Source organism: Heptranchias perlo, unplaced genomic scaffold (genome assembly GCF_035084215.1).
Source record: "Heptranchias perlo isolate sHepPer1 unplaced genomic scaffold, sHepPer1.hap1 HAP1_SCAFFOLD_47, whole genome shotgun sequence".
NCBI lineage: Eukaryota > Metazoa > Chordata > Chondrichthyes > Hexanchiformes > Hexanchidae > Heptranchias > Heptranchias perlo.
Genome location: NW_027139484.1, coordinates 6,261,286 through 6,268,296, shown reverse-complemented (window position 1 = coordinate 6,268,296; position 7,011 = coordinate 6,261,286).

The following is a 7,011-nucleotide window of genomic DNA, read 5'->3' as shown; positions in this document are numbered from 1 at the left end:
ATTTCTCCTAATAGGACAATCTTCTCATGCCAGGAATCAATCTAGTGAACCTTCATTGCACCACCTCTAATGCAAGTACATCCTTTATTGGATAAAGAGACGAAAATTGTACACAGTACTGAAGATGTGGTGTCAACAAAGCCCTGTACAATTGCAGCAAGACTTCCTTACTCGTGTACTCCAACCCCCTTGCAATAAAGGACAGCATACCTTTTGCCATCAGAATTGCTTGCTGTACTTTCATGGTAACTTTTTGTGTTTCGTGTGGAAGGAAACCCAATCCCTCTGAGCACCAACATTTAATATTTCCTCATCATTTAAAAATATTCTATTTTCTATTCTTCCTACCAAAGTGAATAACCTCACATTTCCAAACATTATATTCCATCTGCCACCTTCCTGCACATTCCTTAAAATGATCGCCATTGTTTATCGACCATCATATCTTTTAATCTAATTTCTCAATTAACCTGAGCCAACTCGCCCATCAAACCTATGTAATTGGCTTTGATTAAGTTTAAGACTCTAGTTTCGAACTGAAGTGTGTCACTCTAGAAATCAATGTGAAATTGTATCATATTACGATCACACTTCTCCAGAGGATCCCATCCTGTCAGATTACGAATTAACTCTGTCTCATTACACAAGACATGATCTAAAATAGCCTGTTCCCTGATTGGTTCCACATACGATCGTTCTAGGAAACTGTCCCAAATGCATTCCACGAACTCATCCTCCAAACTAATTTTGCCAATTTGATTTGTCCAGTCTCTTTGAAGATTAAAGTCCCCCACCATTATTGCCGTGACTTTGTTACAAGCTCCTCTTATTACTTGATTAATGCTCTGTCCAACAGTATAACTACTGTTAGGGGGCATGTAAACTACTCCCACCAGTGTTTTCTGCCCGTTGTTATTTCTTATCTCCACACATACTGATTCTACACCCTGATCTTCCGAGCCAAGATCCTTTTTCACCACTGTCTTTATGTCATCTTTTATTATCGGGGTTAACCCCGCTCCTTTTCCATTTTGTCTGCCTTTATTATTTACTAGAGATTTAATACAATGATTCCAGAGATGAGGGACTTCAGTTTGGTGGATAGACTGGAGAAGCTGGGATTGTTCCCCTTGGAACACACACGGTTGCGAGGAGATTTGATAGAGGTATTCAAAATCAGGAAGGGTCGAGACAGAATAGATAGAGATAAACTGTTCTCATTGGTGGAAGGGTCAAGGACCAGAGGACATAGATATAAGATGATTGGCAGAAGAACCATAGGTGATATGAGGAAAAACTTTGTTTTACACAGCGAGTGGTTAGTATCTGGATTGTACTGCCCGAGGGGGGGCGGGGGGGGGGGGGGTGGTGCAGGCAGATTCAATCATGGCCTTCAAAACGGAACTGGACAAGTACTGGAAAGGAAAACAAAATCAGGGCTACGGGGAAAGGGTGGGGGGAGTGGGACTAGCTGGATTGCTGTTGCATAGAGTCAGCGCAGGCGTGATGGGCTGAATGGCCTCCTTCTGTGCTGTAACTTTTCTATGATTCTTTTATCAGAGCTACCGCCGCTCCTTTTCCATTTTGTCTGTCTTTTCGAAAAGTCAAGTCCCCTGGAATATTTAGTTCCCAACCTTGGTCACCTTGCAACCACGTTTCAGTAACGACGACGAGATCAAACCCATTTACCTCTATTTGCGCCATTAATTTGTTTAGCTTGTTACAAAAACTTCATGCGTTCAGAAAAGCGCCTTTAATTTGAACGTTTTACTCTTATTCCCTGATTTGTCCTTATTCACTGAAGCACTATTGCCATTAAACTCTCTGTACCACCCTGACACACTCTACTTATCTTTACCCAAATCAATAAACTACCCCATGGCCTTGACTTTTCCATTTTGATTCATGAGTTCACCCTTACCTAAAATCGCTCCCCACCCTGCCTTTTCAGTTTAAAGCCGAATCTACCGCCCTATTTATTCGATTCGCCAGTACACTGGTCCCAACCCGTTTTAAGTGGAGTCCATCCAAACAGAACAGCTCCCACTTTTCCCAGTACTGGTGCCAGTGCCCCATGAATTGAAATCCCTGTCTCCCACACCAGTCTTTGAGCCATGCTTTTAACACTCTGATCTGTTTGACCCGATGCCAATTTCCTCAGATCTCAGGTAGTAATCCAGAGATTAATACCTTTGCCGTTCTGCTTATTAATTTGGAAGCTAGCTCCTCAAATTCCCTCAGCAAAACCTCATTCCTTGTTCTACGTATGTCCTTGGTTCATACGCGGACCACGACAACGGGATCCTTCCCATCATGCTCCAAGAGCTGGTTGTCGTCAGTGTACATGTGGAATCTAACATTGTGCTTCAGGATGATGTCCCCGAGGGGCAGCATGTAGATGAGAAATAGGAGGGGGCCAAGGATAGATCCTTGGGGGACTCCAGAGGTAACGGTGCGGGAGTGGGAAGAGAAGACATTGCAGGTGATTCTCCGGCTATGACTGGATAGATAAGAATGGAAGAGGCGGGCGCAGTCCTACCCAGCTGGACGACGGAGGAGAGGCGCGGTAGGAGGATGGTGTGGTTAACCGTGTCAAGTGCCGCAGACAGGTCGAGAACGATGAGGAGGGATAATTTACTACGGTTGGAGTCAAATAGGAAGTCATTTGTGACTTTGATAAGGGCCGTTTCAGTTCTGTTTCAGCACCGTTTCAGAAACAGAAAAATGGACTGGTACAAACCCAGACCGGCAGATTGGTCGGGTCTGATATGCAGATTGGAGGATCTGGTGTGTAGTTTTGGGAAAACTTTATTCAATAGTTAAAATAAAAGAACACTTTTTAAAGATAACGAAGTGATCGGTACCTGTGCTTTATCTGTACAATTTCTGATCTCCTTTCAGACCTGTATCTGTGTTTCACTTTATATTTCCTGCCCTTTGTACAGTGTGTGTCTTTCCCAGTGAGGAGTGGTACTCTGTAATAAATGTCCCAGTGCTGTGTTGACACAAAATGGTGGCCCTGAATACACACAAAATTCACATCTGCACATGTGTGACAATCAGTGCATTTACTTTAAAAGAAAATGTCTCTCTCAGTTTGTATCTCCTTCTCTGTACTTTACGGCCCATGTGTGTCACAATGTCAGCTCCTGTACATGTACAGCACACAGTGGGTGAAAAGGAACCAATCACTCCGGCCCTGAACCGGAAACAAAATGCTCGCCAGCAAGGCAGCCATCTTACTGAGGGGGCAAGGCCAAATAAATGCAAACACAGTCCTGGTATTCATTTCCAGAGGAGTAGAATTGAGAAGCAGAGATTTTATGTTAAACGTGTACAGGACCTTGGTTAGACCAGACTTAGAATACTGCAATAAAGTCAGTCAATGCTGCAAACACACAGCATGTCAGGCAGCATCTGTGGAGAGACAAACAGAGTTAATGTTTCAGGTCTGTGAACAGTTCTGGCCTCCATATTATGAAAGCAATACAGATGCACTGGAGAAGGTGCAAAAAAGATTCACTAGAATGAACTGAGAGGTTATAAATATCAGGAAAGACTGAACAGGCTGGGACTTTTTATTCTAGAGAAGAGCAGGTTGAGCGGTGACCGAATAGAGGTCTCTACAATTAGGAAGGGGTTTAATAGGGTAGAGGTCGGGAAGATGTTTCCAGTTGTGGGGAGTCCAAAACTTGGGGTCATCAATATAAAATAGTCACAAATAAACCCAATAAGGAATTCAGGAGAAACTTTTTAACCAAGAGAGTGGTTAGAGTTATGGAACTTGCTCCTACCTGGAGTAGTTGAGGCGAATAGTAGAGATGTATTTAAGGGGAAGTTGGATAAGTACACGAGGGAGAAAGGAATAGATGGATATCCTGATAGTGTGAGATGAAGTTAGGAGGAGGCTCGTGTGGAGCATAATCACCGGCATGGAACAGTTGGGCCGAATGTCCTGTTTCTGTTTAAAATTTAAGTCTCCTCTTTTCAATTCCCATGAAAATAATCCTGTTTTTTCAAGTCTTTCCAAGTAAGTTTCCTTTTCCTGGCCTCATTCGAGTGAATCTACATTGTGCTCTCCCTGTGGCTTTAATGTTGTTTCCATAATGGGACACCGAAACTGCTCACTATACTCTGGAACTATGAGGTTTAACCAAAGAGAATAACGAATAAATCTTCATCATAATCATCAGTCCCAGAGAGCAGCAAAACGGGTTATAATCAAAGAGCAAAAAGACAAATAACTAATAAATCTTCATCCCAGTCATCAGTCCCAGAGAGCAGTAAAACTTGTTATAATCAAAGAGTAAAAATACAAATAACGAATAAATCTTCATCCTAGTCGACAGTCCCGGAGAGCTGTAAAACGGGTTATAATCAAAGAGTAAAAATACAAATAACGAATAAATCTTCATCCTAGTCACCAGTCCCACAGAGCAGTGAAACGGAATATAATCAAAGAGTAAAACGACAAATAACTAATAAATCTCCATTCTCGTCAGTGTTGCTGGTCTCCTATTAGATAGAGAATTTCCGAACGGTTCACTCACGATTGTACAAACTGATTGCAATGCGATGTCTGCACATTAACCAAGTTATGTTGGTCTAAAAAAACGGTATCCACGACAATTTTCCAATGTTAATTTATCTCAACATGTCCGTCTATGATATAAATCTCTTTCTGGTACAAGAATATGATCCCAGAAATTACTTTTGCTCAAAGAGTGGACAAATAATGAACACATTCCAATGAAGGTTAATAATACTTGCATTCCCAGACCGCCTTTAATTTTACACACATTCCCAAGCAGATTCACGGAGGAGTGAGGGGAAGACAGGTACAAAAGGAATCAGATACCGGGGATGAGGGGGCGGACACCGGGGTTGAGGGGGTGGATGTATGAGGAGAGGTTGAGTAGATTGGGACTCTACTCATTGGAGTTCAGAAGAATGAGAGGCGATCTTATTGTAACATATAAGATTGTGAAGGGACTTGATCGGGTGGATGCAGTAAGGATGTTCCCAAGGATGGGTGAAACTAGAACTAGGGGGCATAATCTTAGAATAAGAGGCTGCTCTTTCAAAACTGAGATGAGGAGAAACTTCTTCACTCAGAGGGTGGTGGGTCTGTGGAATTTGCTGCCCCAGGAAGCTGTGGAAGCTACATCATTAAATAAATTTAAAACAGAAATAGACAGTTTCCGAGAAGTAAAGGGAATTAGGGGTTACGGGGAGCGGGCAGGAAATTGGACATGAATTTAGATTTGAGGTTAGGATCAGATCAGCCATGAACTTATTGAATGGCGGAGCAGGCTCGAGGGGCCGATTGGCCTACTCCTGCTCCTATTTCTTATGTTCTTATGAAAACCTTGGTCAAAGAGTGGGTTTCAGGAGGGTGTAAAAGGAGGAGAGGTAAATGGAGAGTCAGAGGGGATAGGATTGCTTTTAGAGAGAAGAATTTCGATGTCTGAAAAACAAAAATGGACCTACGACCAAAGAAGGAAATAATAGAAGGGTTGACAAAAGCTTGGAGCAAGAAATGGGTTTCATGGAAGGTCTGAAAGAAGGAAAGAACTTGCTTTTATTTCGCGCCTTTCAAGGCCTCAGGACGTCCCAAAACAGGCAATGAAGAACATTGTGAAGTGTATTCACTGTGGTAATGTCGGAAACGTGGCAGCCAATTTGCACACAGCAAGATCCCACACAATGCAATGAGATATGTGGCCAGAAAATCGGCTTTAGGATTGTTGTTTGAGGGCTAAATATTGGCCAGGATACCGGAAAGAACTCTCCTGCTCTTTTTCGAATATTGCGGTGGCAACTTTTATATTTACCTGAGAGTGAAGATGAGCCCTCGGTTTAACGTATCCTATTGTTGGCACCTCCGACAGTACAGTACTCCCACAGTACTGTCCCTTCAACAGTACTGCGCTCCCACATCCCTGACCATCGAACAGAGTGCCAGTCCATCAGTACTGACCCTCCGACAGTGCAGAACGTCCTCAGTATTGCGCCTCTGACGGTCCTGCGCTCCCACAGTATTGAACCTCCGTCATTAATGCACTCCCTTAGTACGAACCATAGAATCATAGAATCATCGAAGTTTACAACATGGAATCAGGCCCTTCGGCCCAACATGTCCATGTTGCCCATTTTATACCACTAAGCTAGTCCCAATTGCCTGCACTTGGCCCATATCCCTCGATACCCATCTTCCCCATGTAACTGTCCAAATGCTTTTTAAAAGACAAAATTGTACCCGCCTCTACTACTGCCTCTGGCAGCTCGTTCCAGACACTCACGACACTTTGAGTGAAAAATTGCCCCTCTGGACCCTTTTGTATCTCTCCCCTCTCACCTTAAATCTATGCCCCCTCGTGATAGACTCCCCTACCTTTGGGAAAAGATTTTGACTATCTACCTTATCTATGCCCCTCATTATTTTATAGACTTCTATAAGATCACCCCTAAACCTCCTACTCTTCATGGACACTATTGCACTCCATCAGTACTGACCCTCCGACAGTGCACCACTCCCTCAGTACTAAACCTCCGACAGTGCACCACTCCCTCAGTACTAACACTCCGACAGTAGTGCGCTCCCTCAGTACTGACGCACCGACAGTGCAACACTCCCTCAGTACTGACGCCCTGACAGTATTGCGCTCCATCGGTAGCTACCCTTCGACAGTGCAGCCCTCCCTCAGTACTGACCCTCTGACAGTACTACGCTTCCTGAGTACTGACCATGTGACTGTACTGCTCTCCCTCAGTGCTGATTCTCCGAACGTTTTGCATTCCCTCAGGACTGACCCTCCAACAGTGCAGTGCTCCTTCAGGACTGTACTGCAGTGTCAGCCTGGATTATGTGTTCAAGCCTCTGGAATTGGGCTTCAACGTACAGCCTTCTAACTCACAGGTGAGACTGCGAACACTGAGCCACGTCTGAGACTTGAAAGGAGAAGAGGGAGATGGAGGGGCTTAGGAAGGCAATTCAGGAGCGTGGATATG